The sequence below is a fragment of the Engystomops pustulosus genome, chromosome 1 (assembly GCF_040894005.1).
Source record: "Engystomops pustulosus chromosome 1, aEngPut4.maternal, whole genome shotgun sequence".
Lineage (NCBI taxonomy): Eukaryota > Metazoa > Chordata > Amphibia > Anura > Leptodactylidae > Engystomops > Engystomops pustulosus.
Window position 1 is genome coordinate 304,628,752 of NC_092411.1, and position 15,489 is coordinate 304,644,240.

Consider the following 15,489-nt stretch of genomic DNA (forward strand, 5'->3'; position numbering starts at 1 on the left):
ACACCATGATTACCCCCAACATCTTCGAGAAGATTCCTTTGGATTGTGTGATTATGAGATCACTCTGTGACATCACTGAGAAGGTTCCAGAGTCATGTGTCGCACCATGGTTACCCCCGACATCTCCGAGAAGATTCCAGAGAATTGTGTGACTATAAGATCACTCTGTGACATCACTGAGAAGGTTCCAGAGTCATGTGTCACACCATGGTTACCCCCAACATCTTCGAGAAGATTCCCTTGGATTGTGTGACTATGAGATCACTCTGTGACATCACTGAGAAGGTTCCAGAGTCATGTGTCGCACCATAGTTACCCCCGACATCTCATAGAAGATTCCAGGGGTTGCGTGACTATAAAATCACTCTGCATCACTGAGAAGGTTCCAGAGTCATGTGTCACACCATGGCTACCCCCGACATCTCCGGGAAGATTCCAGGGATTGTGTGACTATAAGATCACTCTGTGACATCAATGAGAAGGTTCCAGAGTCATGTGTCACACCATGGTTAACCCCGACATCTCCGAGAAGATTCCAGGGGTTGTGTGACTATAAGATCACTCTTTGTCATCACTGAGAAGGTTCCAGAGTCGTGTGTCACACCATGGTTACCCCCGACATCTCAGAGAAGATTCCAGGGATTGTGTGACTATAAGATCACTCTGTGTCATCACTGAGAAGGTTCCAGAGTCATGTGTCACACCATGGTTACCCCCGACATCTCCGTGAAGATTCCAGGGGATTGTGTGACTATAAGATCACTCTGTGATCTGTCCTGACGATGAGGCCAAGTTATGCAGGGGCTCCTTGCATATTGAACCGATGCATTCACAGTCTGCCACAGAACGGGCAAAAGTGATCTGCCTTCTTTCCAGGAAAGACATGGCATGGGCTACTCCTCTCTGGGACAGGAAATATCTGGTCAAGGCTACTCTCACCATGTTCCTCTCAGAATTCCAGTCCATTTTTGAGGAACCTGCCCAGGCGTCTTCTGCTGAGACCGCACTGCTGAACCAGCATCAAGGGGACTCTGTTGGTTGGAGACTACGTGCTACTACTACCCAGTTCCATACTTTAGAACAACTAAACTCTGGACAACAACTCTGGAACAACTGCAAGTAAGGACCCAACGTCTGCCCCGTCTGACTCCAGTCTTCCAAAGACCACCTTAGCTGCCTTCCTTGTCTGCTGCAGAGGAGCCCATGCAGGTGGATAGAGCTCATCTGTTTTCCCAAGAACGTTCCAGACAAAGACAGGTGAACCTCTGCCTCTATTGCGCCAGCCCGGAGCACTTTCTTACGTCTTGTCCAGTCTGTCCACAGCATCCGGGAAAACACCCGCATCTAGGGTTTTTGGGCGAAGCGTCCCTAGGTGAGAGCAAAGCTTCTCCTTGTCTGAATGTTCCCGCTGCTGCCGGGTACATCTCCTCCACAAGGTTGGGTATACCCGTTATCTGTGCCCAAAACTACGGCTATGTCGGCCTTCATCAAGGAGATAATGCACCCTAATGTGCAGAAAGGATTTATCCGCAAGTTGTCTTCCCCTGCCGGTGCTGGATTCTTCTTTGTGGCCAAGAAGGATGGTTCCCTAAGTCACGGTAAAAAAACGCTACCCTTTGCCTTTCATCACTGAACTTTTTGAGATTTTCACCAAGCTAGATCTGCAGGGCACATATAACCTCATCCGCATCCACAAAGCCGATGAATGGAAGACCGCCTTCAATACTCGTGACTGGAATGTTGAGTATCTGGAACCCTTTAGAGTCTGCAATGCTCCAGCAGTGTTGCAGGAATTTGTCAACGATATCTTCAGAGACTTGCTCTAGACTTGTGTTGTTGTCTACTTGGCGACATGTTTTCTCCTGACCTACAGTCTCACCAGATCCAAGTCCATCAAGTTCTCAGGCGCCAAAGGGCCAATCGCTTATATGCCAAGCTCGAGAAATGGCAATTTCATCAGAGTAGTCTTCCGTTCCTCGGATACATTATTTCTGACAAAGGACAACGGATTGTCTGCCAAGTTGTCTGCCGTACTTCAATGGCCTTGCCCAGTGGGACAACCTGCCATAAAGAGATTTCTGGGCTTTGCTAATTATTACAGGAAATTTATTCCACATATCTCCTCTCTTGAATCTCCTATTGTGGCGCTGACAAAGAAGAAAGCCAATCCTAGACTCTGGCCTCCGACGGCTGAAGAGGCTTTTACTAAGCTGAAATCTGCCTTTGCCTCTGCCCCAGTTCTCACATGGCCTGATACAGAGAAGCCATTCAAGCTGGAGGTTGACACCTCATCCGTTGGTGCTGGAACCGTTTTCACACAGAAAGTTCCCAAAGGTCGAACCCTCACTTGTGGCTTTTTCTATAAGACCTTATTCCATTGGTGATAGGGAATTTCTGGCCATAAAGCTAGCTTTGGAGGAATTACATTATCTTCTGGAAGGAGCTCATCATTCGGCCTATATCTACACAGACCACAAGAATCTCCTGTATCTCCAGACTGCTCAGAGTCTCAATCCTCGTCAGGCTCGCTGGTCCCTTTTCTTTTCTCAATTCAACTTCCTGATTCACTTCTGTCCAGCCAAGAAGAACGTCAAAGCCCTCTTTCTTGCCTCTGATGTTGTCGGGGAAGAATCAGCTCCTCGTCATATCGTTCCTCAGGAACGACTAGTTGTTGCTGCTCCTGTGGACCTACGGCAGCTTCCTCCTGGCAAGACCTATGTCCGGCCAGCTCTAACTAACTATTAACTTGGGGACATTACTCTAATGTCGCTGGGTACCCTGGGGTGCAGAGATCTATTGTTCCCATATCTCGGTACCACTGTTGGCCAAATCCATGCCCGCCTCTTCCTCTGTCTAAGCCTTCTGATGTTTCTGTCATGGAGGAATTGGTTCAAGATCTCAAGTCAATCTGGGTGCAAACACGGCAGTCTCTACTTCGGGCGCCTGCCTGCAAAACCCAGGTCAACAAGAGACACAGGTCTCCTCCAGTCTTTTCTGCAGGTGATAAGGTGTGGCTGTCTTCTAGATATATCCGGCTGAAGATCCCCAGCTACAAGCTTGGTCCCCGCTATCTGGATCTATTTGAGGTGCTGAAACGCATCAACCCTGTGGCCTGTAAGCTGCGCCTTCCTCCCACCATGAACATCCCCATTTCCTTTCACGTCTCCCTTCTGAAACCTGTCATCCTAAACCGGTTCTCCCGGCATGTACCACCTTCAGCTCCTGAGGTGGATTCCTTTGTCGGTCTTTCTGGTTGACTGGAAGGGGTTCGGGCCAGAGGAGAGGTCTTGGAGCTAAAAGACAATATTCTGGATCATGGACTTCTGCAGAAATTCCTCAAGTCCAAGAAGAGGGGGAGGCCGGAGAGGGGGAGGCCTAAAAGGGGGGGGGGGTTCTGTCACTGGTGCTCCTGCGATACACGAGTCGGGTTGCAGGTGCACCCGTGCTCTTATCTGTGCCCCCGGACCTCTGCCACTGCTCTTACCTCTCCACAATCCCGCGATGGCTCCGGCATGTACACTCCCGCCTCCTAGGGCTCTGGCTTCCCGAGATTTAAAGGGCCAGTGCGGCCATAATTGCCACTGCCCAGCTGCCAATTCTGATAAATTCCCAGCCCCTTCCTGTGTTCCCTGCCGGATCTTTGTGCTTTATAGCCTTAGAGAATCTTGTCTGATGCCCTGTGAAATTATTGTGATTTTCCGCTGTGACCTCGATTCTGTTCCTGACCTTGCTCCTGTGCTGCTTGTCTTGACCTCCTGTCTGTTCCTGACCACGAGTTTGCCGTACGATTGAGTACTTCACCTTGGCAGCCACCGCACACAAAGTCGCTCCTCTGGAACTACCTGGTGGTACCATGCCGCAACAAGTCCAACCTGCTTTATGGCAGGCTCTGCTGAAAATGGCTACCACTACACTCCGGTCCCAGGTGTCAGCTCACGTCATCGTCCACGGTGGTACAGAGGATCCACTACCACTAATCCTGACAGTGGTCTGAAAGTGGAAAGGAAGATTTGGTAAAATTACATATTGAGGAAAGCTGGGAGAAGGCCAAATCTAGGATGTTTCCCTCATTATGAGTGGGGGAATTGGAGAGTTGTAAGAGACCTAGAGAATTAGTTAGTGCTAAGAGCTGAAAGGCAGATGGGGAAACAGGAGTAATAGTGTTAATCATCTTCCATGATGATGGTTGGAATCTCAGAGGATAGAAAGTGAGGGAGCCAAGAGGAAAAGTGGTCATGGAACCGATAGGGTGAGCCAGGATGACGGTTAATTACAGCCATATAAAGTGAGACTGGGCGGAAAAGTCTGAGGGTGCGGAGTGAAAAAGAAAGAGAGGGTACAGGAGGAATAACCTAGAAAGTGCATTGTGGAGAGAGGAGTATGCCTACCCCTCCTCCCTGCCTATTCTCAGGCCTGGAGCAGTGAGAACAGTGTAAGCCAACATAAGACAAAGCAGCATGGGAGGCAGAGTCATCCTGCTGGATACACGTTTCAGTGATGGCCATCAGATGAAAGGACTTAGAAAGAAAGAGGTCATGAACTGATTCTAGTTTATTACACACAGAGCGGGCGTTACACATTTACAAGGGGTTACAAGTCAAGGAGGAGAGGAGGGAATACACTGAATCTTTATAAGCTAAGCAGGGTTCTGTGTGAAGTGCTAAAATAAGCATTAGCGAGAAAGCAGAAGGGGAAAGAAGAGACAGAAGATGCTTCAGAGATTTATAAGAAGTTATTTCTTGAATTACAACAGAACACTGTAATAGGTTACTATTAGAGATGAGCGAACACACTCGTCCAAGCTTGATGCTCGTTCGAGCATTAGCGTACTCGTAACTGCTCGTTGCTCGGACGAATACTTCGCCAGCTCGAGAAAATGGCATCTCCCGCCGTTTTGATTTTTGGCGGCCAGAAACAGAGCCAATCACAAGCCAGGAGACTCCCCTTACACGTCGATAGCAGTGGTTGCGATCAGGTGACCCTGGAAAAGACTAGCCCCTGCCCGCGCTGCTCGCATCATTCACTGTCTGGATGCCGTTAGGGAAAGAGCTGCTGCTGCAGGGATAGCATTAGGGTCTTATATTAGCTTACTGTTAGGCAGGAGTGATTCTACAAGAACCCAACAGCCCTTGTTAGGGCTAGAATAGAGTTATATTTTTTTTTTTTGTTTGCTTGTGGCTGGGCTTGCTGGCACTAGTAGTGCAGCTAGTACCATATTGTGAGTAATTTGCAGGGAGACTTGCGAACGTTATGTTTAGCTCTTAGTGACACACATATCCACCTCAAACACCTAAGTGGGACAATTTATTAGGGGTTTGATTGAATTAGGCACAGTCTGCTTTTTCTTTTCTTTTTTTTTTTTTCAAAACTAAAAGTCATCAGGCACAGCACAAAATCCTGTTGTGTGCTGTCAGTGTAGGTTAGAAACTAGCCATAGCAATAGGATTGCAACGTTTTCTTAAAAAAACAAAAACACAAAAAAACACATAAAAAATTTACAGTTTACACTTTAATTTTGAAAATGTTGAACCCGAGGGTTAGGGGTAGAGGACGAGGGCGTGGGCGTCCCACTACTGCAGGAGTCAGAGGCCGTGGTCCTGGGCGGGGTGAGACACCACCTGCTGTTGAGGGAGCAGGGGAACGCTGCAGAGCTACACTCCCTAGGTTCATGTCTGAAGTTACTGGGACTCGTGGTAGAGCACTGTTGAGGCCAGAACAGTGAGAAGAGGTGATGTTGTGGATTGCGGACAATGCTTCTAGCCATTTGTCCACCAGTCAGTCTTCCACGCAGTCCACCCATGTCACCGAAATCAGCACTCCTCCACCTCAGCCTCCTTCCCCCCAGTCTGCCCCCTCCAAGGAAAATTTGGCATTTGAACCGGCATACTCTGAGGAACTGTTTTCTGGTGTCGGACAATGAGGAGACACGGTTGTCAGACAGTGGTGAAGTTGTTGTCAGGGCATGAAGTCCGAGGGGGGAGCAGACTGAGGGATCGGAGGATGATGAGGTGACAGACCCAAGCTGGGTTGATAGGCCGGGTGAACACAGTGCTTCTGATACGGAGGAGAGTCCTCGACGAGAACAGTTTGAAAGAGGCAGTGGTGGGGCCAGACGGAGAGGCAGGGCCAGAGCTGGTGCATCAGCGCCAAATGTTTCACGTAGTGAAGCTCCCGTGGCAAGGGCTAGATTTTCGGAAGTTTGGAGGTTCTTTAAAGAAACACCGGATGACCGAAGGTCTGTGGTGTGCAACCTGTGCCACACCAGGATCAGCAGGGGTTCCACCACTACTAGCTTAACCACCACCAGTATGCGCAGGCATATGAATGCTAAACACCCTTTTCCCAATGTTCCGTCCCAGCCCTGCACCAGCACGTGTCAGACAACATCATCCGTGCCCTGACCAACGCCGTTTCTGACAAGGTCCACCTGACCACGGACACGTGGACGAGTGCTGCTGGGCAGGGCCACTGTATATTGCTGACGGCACATTGGGTTAACTTGGTGGAGGCTGAGACCGAGTCTGACCATGGGGCTGGTCATATACTGCCGACGCCGAGGATTGCGGGGCCTACCTCGGTCCAGGTCTCTCAGGCCTACTATGCCTCCTCCTCTTCCCATCCCTCCTCCACCTCCTCCTCCGAATTACCATCCGTGGGCATGGCGCCATCAGTCGGTAGCCCTAGGCACAGCAGCAGTGCCATCGCTAAGCGACAGCAGGCGGTGCTCAAACTGCTGAGCCTAGGCGATAAAAGGCACACCGCCCAAGAGCTATTACAGGGCATCACGGCGCAGACTGATCTGTGGCTGGCACCACTGACCCTGAAGCCAGGCATGGTTGTGTGTGACAACGGCCGTAACCTGGTGGCGGCTCTGCAACTCGGCAGACTGACACATGTGCCATGCCTGGCCCATGTGTTAAATCTCATAGTTCAGCGGTTCCTCAAGACCTACCCCAATCTGTCTGATTTGCTCACAAAGGTGCGCCGCATCTGTGCGCATTTCAGGAAGTCCAGCACAGATGCTGCCACTCTCAGGGCAACACAGCGCCGCCTCCAACTGCCCGCTCACCGACGTGCCCACAAGGTGGAATTCAACATTAACCATGTTATCCAGAGTTTACCAGGAGCGCAGAGCGATTGTAGACTGCCAGATGTCAACTTCCACCAGAACTGGTAACTTTGAGGAGTCAACTCAGATGGTCAGTGGCGATGCCGCCATCATCAGCCTCACCATCCCGCTGATTGGCCTGTTGAAAAACTCTCTGGTCAGCATGAAGTCGGAAGCTTTGCGCTCATCACAGGAGACGGGGGAAGAAGATTCCCTTGTTGATAGCCAAAGCACCCTCCGGTCTGTTTCTCAACGCATATCGGAGGAGGTGGAGGAGGATGAGGAGGAAGAGGAGGAGAATGTTGGCGAGACAGAAGAGGGGAGCATTGCTCAGTCCTTCACTGTTCAGCGTGTATGGGCAGAAGAAGAGGAGTTGGAGGAGTTGGAGGAGGAGGAAATGGAGAGTCAGGCCAGTGAGGGGAGTGAATTTTTGCGCGTTGGGACTCTGGCGCATATGGCAGATTTCATGCTAGGCTGCCTATCCCGTGACCCTCGCGTCCAAAGAATTTATTCCAGCACCGATTACTGGGTATTCACTCTCCTGGACCCACGGTACAAGCAAAATCTTTCCACTCTCATCCCTGGAGAGGAGTGTGAGAATGCATGAATACCAGCAGGCCCTGGTGAAACAGTATTTCCCTTCTGACAGTGCTAGCGGCAGAGGGCGTACTTCTGCGGGACAAGTAGCGAGGGGGAGCAGGCGAGCAGGCAGCTTGTCCAGCACTGGCAGGGGTACGCTTTACAAGGCCTTTGCCAGTTTTATGTCACCCCAGCAAGACACTGTCACCTGTCCCCAGTCTCGGCAGAGTAGGGCTGATCTTTACAGAAAGATGGTGAGGGAGTACGTAGCTGACCATACCATCGTCCTAAATGATCACACAGCTCCCTACAACTACTGGGTTTCAAAGCTGGACATGTGGCACGAACTGGCGCTGTACGCCTTGGAGGTTCTTGCCTGCCCTGCCGCTAGCGTGTTGTCCGAGCGGGTTTTCAGTGCAGCTGGTGGCATCATCACCGATAAGCGTACACGCCTGTCGACTGACAGCGCTGACAGGCTGACGCTTATCAAGATGAATAAAGCCTGGATTTCTCAGGATTTCCATTCTCCACCAGGTGAAAGAAGCTCAACCTGAATAATGTATGCACTCCTCCTCCTCATTTTCCTCCTTCTCCTCCTCTGTGTACACTAAAGCAGAGGAAACTGGCTATTTTTTTGCCAGGGCCAACTGGCTCTAGCTATAGTACTCTATGTATTTAATTTTTCTGGTGGACCACCTACCTGCTCCTCTGGTTTGAAAACTTTTTGGGACTGCCACATACAGGCACTATCCAAATTTAATTGTCTCCATAGCAGCCTCCACATGTCGTCTTTATAGCTGCCTCCACACATTGGGGCAGATTTATTTACCCGGTCCGTTCGCGATCCAGCGGCGCGTTCTCTGCGGTGGATTCGGGTCCGGCCGGGATTCATCAAGGTAGTTCCTCCGCCTTCCACCAGGTGGCGCTGCTGCGCTGAAAAGCATCTGAACGCACTCAAGTTCACCGAGCCGGACCAAGTGAAGGTAGGCGCGTCCCAAGCGACACTTTTATTGTTTTAAATGCGGCGGTTTTTCTGAATCCGTTGGGTTTTCGCTCGGCCACGCCCCCCGATTTCCGTCGTGTGCATGCCGGCGCCGATGCGCCACAATCCGATCGCGTGCGCCAAAATCCCGGGGCAATACAGGGAAAATCAGCACAAATTGGAAATGTTCGGGTAACACATCGGGAAAACGCGAATCGGGCCCTTAGTAAATGACCCCCATTGTCTCCATTGCTACCTCCACACATCATCTCCATAGCTGCCTCCCAAAGTCGTCCATATAGCTGCCTCCATACATCGTCCCCTTATCAAACGAGCTGTGTCAGGCAGAATTTTTGGTTGTTTTCATGGCTTCCACATCAAGCTTGTTAACTTTGTCGCTACCCTGCTGTGTAATTCACAAAATATACTGGCAAACTTTTATCATTTACCGATATTATTTCAGCGCTTCTTGTGCATCTGTTTACATTCCCCTCACCCGCCATATCCCAAACTTATAAGAACGCTACTACTAGAGATGAGCGAGCACTAAAATGCTCGGGTACTCGTTATTCGAGACGAACTTTTCCCGATGCTCGAGTGCTCGTCTCGAATAACGAGCCCCATTGAAGTCAATGGGAGACTCGAGCATTTTTCAAGGGGACCAAGGCTCTGCACAGGGAAGCTTGGCCAAACACCTGGGAACCTCAGAAAAGGATGGAAACACCACGGAAATGGACAGGAAACAGCAGGGGCAGCATGCATGGATGCCTCTGAGGCTGCTTAATCACACCATTATGCCAAAATTATGGGCAACAGCATGGCCATGACAGAGTGACAGAATGAAGCTAGATAGCATCTAAAACATCCAATAATTGACCCTGACACTATAGGGGACGGCATGCAGAGGCAGCGGCAGCAGCTGCAGGCTAGAGAGTGGCATGGCGACATACCCTAAATGGACTCAGGCTTCAAACCAATGGGTGGCAGAGAGGAACCAAAGGAGGTGAGCAAGAAGCTCTCAAATAATATCGGTACATGATAAAAGTTTGCCAGTATATTTTGTGGATTACACAGCAGGGTGGCGACAAAGTTAACATGGAAGCCATGAAAACAACCCAAAATTCTGCCTGACACAGCTCGTTTGATAAGGGGACCATGTATGGAGGCAGTGAACTAGTAGTAGATTAAAGGTGCTGCAGTTAAAACTATGTTAGTTGGATCTTGGGATGGAGCTGGCGCTCCGCTGCCAGGCGAGCTTTCGCCAATCTAAGCCCCTGTCTCTAGGCTACTCCCCAAACAGCACTTCTAAGAACCTTTTGTATAAGATCAAGTGTAGTAGCGTTCTTATAAGTTTGGGATATGGCGGGTGAGGGGAATGTAAACAGATGCGCAAGAAGCGCTGAAACAATATCGGTAAATGATAAAAGTTTGCCAGTATATTTTGTGGATTACACAGCAGGGTGGCGACAAAGTTAACAAGTTTGATGTGGAATGCCCTGTAATAGCTCTTGGGCGGTGTGCCTTTTATCGCCTAGGCTCAGCAGTTTGAGCACCGCCTGCTGTCGCTTAGCGACGGCACTGCTGCTGTGCCTAGAGCTACCGACTGATGGCGCCATGGCCACGGATGGTAATTCGGAGGAGGAGGAGGTGGAGGAGGGGTGGAAGGAGGAGGAGGTATACTAGGCCTTTGAGACCTGGACCGAGGTAGGCCCCGCAATCCTCTGCGTCGGCAGTATATGACCAGCCCCAGGGTCAGACTCGGTCCCAGCCTGCACCAAGTTAAGTGTAGTAGCGTTCTTATAAGTTTGGGATATGGCGGGTGAGGGGAATGTAAACAGATGCGCAAGAAGCGCTGAAATAATATCCGTAAATGGTAAAAGTTTGCCAGTATATTTTGTGGATAACACAGCAGGGTGGCGACAAAGTTAACAACTTTGATGTGGAATCCATGAAAACAACCCAAATTTCTGCCTGACACACCTCGTTTGATAAGGGGACGATGTATGGAGGCAGCTATATGGACGACTTTTGGAGGTAGCAATGGAGACAACGTGTGGAGGCTGCTATGGAGACAATTTAATTTGGATAGTGCCTGTATGTGGCAGTCCAAAAAAGTTTTCAAACCAGAGGAGCAGGTAGGTGGCCCTCCAGAAAAATGAAATAGATTGAGTGCCTGTATGTGGCAGTCCAAAAAATTGTTTAAAACAGAGGACCGGGTAGGTGGCCCTCCAGAAAAATTAAATGCATAAAGTACTATAGCTAGAGCCAGTGGGCCCTGTCAAAAAATAGCCAGTTTCCTCTGCTTTAGTGTACAAAGAGGAGGAGAAGGAGGAAAATGAGGAGGAGGAGGAGTGGATAAATTATTCAGGTTGAGCTTCCTTCACCTGGTGGAGATTGGAAATTATGAGAAATCCAGGCTTTATTCATCTTAATAAGCGTCAGCCTGTCAGCGCTGTCAGTCGACAGGCGTGTACGCTTATCGGTGATGATGCCACCAGCTGCACTGAAAACCCGCTCGGACAAGACGCTAGCGGCAGGGCAGGCAAGAACCTCCAAGGCGTACAGCGCCAGTTCGTGCCACATGTCCAGCTTTGAAACCCAGTAGTTGTAGGGAGCTGTGTGATCATATAGGACGATGGTATGGTCAGCTACATACTCCCTCACCATCTTTCTGTAAAGATCAGCCCTACTCTGCCGAGACTGGGGACAGGTGACAGTGTCTTGCTGGGGTGACATAAAGCTGGCAAAAGCCTTGTAAAGCGTACCCTTGCCAGTGCTGGACAAGCTGCCTGCTCGCCTACTCTCCCTCGCTACTTGTCCCGCAGAACTACGCACTCTGCCGCTAGCGCTGTCAGAAGGGAAATACTGTTTCAGCTTGTGCACCAGGGCCTGCTGGTATTCATGCATTCTCACACTCCTTTCCTCTCCAGGGATGAGAGTGGAAAGATTTTGCTTGTACCGTGGGTCCAGGAGAGTGAATACCCAGTAATCGGTGCTGGAATAAATTCTTTGAACGCGAGGGTCACGGGATAGGCAGCCTAGCATGAAATCTGCCATATGCGCCAGAGTACCAACGCGTAAGAATTCACTCCCCTCACTGGCCTGACTGTCCATTTCCTCCTCCTCCAACTCCTCCAACTCCTCTTCTTCTGCCCATACACGCTGAACAGTGAAGGACTCAACAATGGTCCCCTCTTGTGTCTCGCCAACATTCTCCTCCTCTTCCTCCTCATCCTCCTCCACCTCCACCTCCTCCGATATGCGCTGAGAAACAGACCTGAGGGTGCTTTGGCTATCAACAAGGGAATCTTCTTCCCCCGTCTCTTGTGACGAGCGCAAAGCTTCCGACTTCATGCTGATCAGAGAGTTTTTCAACAGGCCAAGCAGCGGGATGGTGAGGCTGATGATGGCGGCATCGCCACTGACCATCTGTGTTGACTCCTCGAAGTTACTCAGCACCTGACAGATATCAGACATCCACGTCCACTCCTCATTGTAGACTTGAGGAAGCTGACTGACCTGACTACCAGTTCTGGTGGAAGTTGACATCTGGCAGTCTACAATCGCTCTGCGCTGCTGGTAAACTCTGGATAACATGGTTAATGTTGAATTCCACCTCGTGGGCACGTCGCACAACAGTCGGTGAGCGGGCAGTTGGAGGCGGCGCTGCGCTGCCCTGAGAGTGGCAGCATCTGTGCTGGACTTCCTGAAATGCGCACAGATGCGGCGCACCTTCGTGAGCAAATCAGACAGATTGGGGTATGTCTTGAGGAAACGCTGAACTATCAGATTTAACACATGGGCCAGGCATGGCACATGTGTCAGTCTGCCGAGTTGCAGAGCCGCCACCAGGTTACGGCCGTTGTCACACACAACCATGCCTGGCTTCAGGTTCAGCGGTGCCAGCCACAGATCAGTCTGCGCCGTGATGCCCTGTAATAGTTCTTGGGCGGTGTGCCTTTTATCGCCTAGGCTCAGCAGTTTGAGCACCGCCTGCTGTCGCTTAGCGACGGCACTGCTGCTGTGCCTAGAGCTACCGACTGATGGCGGCATGCCCACGGATGGTAGTTCGGAGGAGGAGGTGGAGGAGGGGTGGGAGGAGGAGGAGGCATAGTAGGCCTGAAAGACCTGGACCGAGGTAGGCCCCGCAATCCTCGGCGTCGGCAGTATATGACCAGCCGCAGGGTCAGACTCGGTCCCAGCCTCCACCAAGTTAACCCAATGTGCCGTCAGCGATACATAGTGGCCCTGCCCGGCAGCACTCGTCCACGTGTCTGTGGTCAGGTGGACCTTGTCAGAAACGGCGTTGGTCAGGGCACGGATGATGTTGTCTGACACGTGCTGGTGCAGGGCTGGGACGGCACATCGGGAAAAGTAGTGGCGGCTGGGGACCGAATACCGAGGGGCGGCCGCCGCCATGAGGTTGCGAAAGGCCTCGGTCTCTACTAGCCTATAGGGCAGCATCTCCAGGCTAAGCAATCTGGAGATGTGGACATTAAGGGCTTGGGCGTGCGGGTGGGTTGCACTATATTTCCGTTTCCGCTCCAGCGTCTGGGGTATGGAGAGCTGAACGCTGGTGGATGCTGTGGAGGATCGTGGAGGCGACGATGGGGTTTTTGTGCCAGGGTCCTGGGCAGGGGGCTGACTATCAGCTGAAACAGGGGAAGGAGCAGTGGTGTGCACGGCCGGAGGTGAACGGGCTTGGTGCCACTGAGTGGGGTGTTTAGCATTCATATGCCTGCGCATACTGGTGGTAGTTAAGCTAGTAGTGGTGGAACCCCTGCTGATCCTGGTTTGGCAAAGGTTGCACACCACAGTCCGTCGGTCATCCGGTGTTTCCTTAAAGAACCTCCAGACTTCTGAAAATCTAGCCCTCGCCGCGGGAGCCCTCGCCACGGGCGCTTCACTACGTGACACATTTGGCGCTGATGCACCTGCTCTGGCCCTGCCTCTCCGTCTGGCCCCACCACTGCCTCTTCCAACCTGTTCTGGACGAGGACTCTCCTCCGTCTCAGAACCACTGTGTTCACCCGGCCTCTCAACCCAGCTTGGGTCTGTCACCTCATCATCCTCCGTTCCCTCAGTCTGCTCCCCCCTCGGACTTCCTGCCCTAACAACAACTTCACCACTGTCTGACAACCGTGTCTCCTCATCGTCGGACACCTCTTTACACACTTCTTCCACTACGTCAAGAAGGTCATCATCACCCACAGACTGCGACTGGTGGAAAACCTGGGCATCGGAAAATTGCTCAGCAGCAACCGGACAAGTGGTTTGTGACTGTGGGAAGGGTCCAGAAAACAGTTCCTCAGAGTATGCCGGTTCAAATGCCAAATTTTCCTGGGAGGGGGCAGACTGGGGGGGAGGAGGCTGAGGTGCAGGAGTTGGAGGAGTGCCGATTTCGGTGACATGGGTGGACTGCGTGGGGGATACTGACTGGTGGACAAATTGCTCGAAGCATTGTCGGCAATCCACGACATCACCTGTTCCCACTGTTCTGGCCTCAACAGTGCTCTACCACGAGTCCCAGTAACTTGAGACATGATGAACCTAGGGAGTGTAGTTCTGTGACGTTCCCCTGCTCCCTCATCAGCAGGTGGTGTCTCACCCCGCCCAGGACCACGGCCTCTGACCCCTGCAGTAGTTGGACGCCCACGTCCCCGCCCTCGTCCTCTACCCCTAGCCCTAGGGTTAAACATTTTGAAAATGAAAGTTATAACTTTAATTTTTTTTAAACGTTTTTTTGTGTTTTTTAGTTTTTTTTTGTGTTTTTTAGTTTTTAAAGCCAAACAATGCTATCCTATTGCTATGGCTATTTTCTAGCCAAGTATTACAGCACACTACTATGCCAGATGAGATGACGCTGAGTTATGAAAAAATAAACGTAAAATAAAAAGAAACTGGCAGACTGTGCCTAATTGAAATCAAACCCCTAATAAATTGTCCCACTTTGGTGTTTGAGGTGGATATGTGCGTCACTAAGAGCTAAACACAGCGGTAGCAAGTCTCCCTGCAAATTCCTCACAATATGGTACTAGCTGCACTACTAGTGCCAGCAAGCCCAGCCACAAGCAAACAAAAAAAAAAAAAGTATAACGTTATTGTAGCCCTAAGAAGGGCTGTTGGGTTCTTGTAGAATCACTCCTGCCTAACACTATTCTAATAGAACAGCCTAACGCTTTCCCTGACCAGCAGCAGCTCTCTCCCTAGCGGCATCCAGACACAGAATGATCCGAGCAGCGCGGGCAGCGGCTAGTCTATTCCAGGGTCACCTGATCTGGCCAGCCAACCACTGCTATCCACGTGTAAGGGTACCACGTCATGCTGGGTGGAGTGCAGAGTCTCCTGGCTTGTGGATGGCTCTGTTTCTGGCCGCCAAAAAGCAAAACGGCGGGAGCTGCCATTTTCTCGAGCGGGCGAAGTATTCGTCCGAGCAACGAGCAGTTTCGAGTACGCTAATGCTCCAACCAGCATCAAGCTCGGACGAGTATGTTCGCTTATCTCTAGCTACTACACTTGATCTTATACAAAAGGTTCTTAGAAGTGCTGTTTGGGGAGTAGCCTAGAGACAGGGGCTTGGATTGGCGAAAGCTCGCCTGGCAGCGGAGCTCCATCTCAAGATCCAACTAACATAATTTTAACTGCAGCACCTTTAATCTACTACTAGTTCACTGCCTCCATACATGGTCCCCTTATCAAACGAGCTGTGTCAGGCAGAATTTTCAGGTGTTTCACCAGATACATAGTGGAACTCGGCCCATCTGTCGCCGCCATGCTGGAGACCTGAAGTTGCAATCATAGCAGCGCAATATGAATGCCC